A 526-nucleotide genomic window follows, 5' to 3' on the forward strand; every position below is an offset into this window, starting at 1 on the left:
AGAGCAATGAATATACAAACGTGCTTTACACAATTGATGTGTGTATGGATTGTGATAAGAGTTGTATGAGCCCCTAATAAAATGATTTAAAAAACTATATCCAAGAAACTGTCCACCTGATGAACTCATCTTCACAATCCACAGGCTTTTGAGGGCACCTGGACTAGTTTATTTCCTCTGCAATGCCAGGGTGAGTCTGGTTCAGGTTTCTGTTTTGCTGGAGAGGTTTAGAACTCAGGTTTTAAAATATTGGTTTTTTGTTTCAAGGTTTTTGCTTCGGTGAGCATGAGCTCTTAGCTTTAGAACCATGTAGGGTTTTTTCTTCTTTTTTTTTCCATGTGTAATCATTAATTAAGGCAACTTTCTCTGAATGTAGGTCATCCCTGGAAAAGGGCTCAGTCATGAATCACCAGTGTAGAATCGCCTGAATAGTTGAATGAATGAGTATCTTTGTCTGGAATTTTCCACTATATTCTTTTTTGATAGTAGGAAGAAAACAGAGGACATTGACAGCAGAACTGATTTA

The sequence above is a fragment of the Echinops telfairi genome, unplaced genomic scaffold (assembly GCF_000313985.2).
Source record: "Echinops telfairi isolate 266 unplaced genomic scaffold, ASM31398v2 ScPeMD7_7475;HRSCAF=8513, whole genome shotgun sequence".
Lineage (NCBI taxonomy): Eukaryota > Metazoa > Chordata > Mammalia > Afrosoricida > Tenrecidae > Echinops > Echinops telfairi.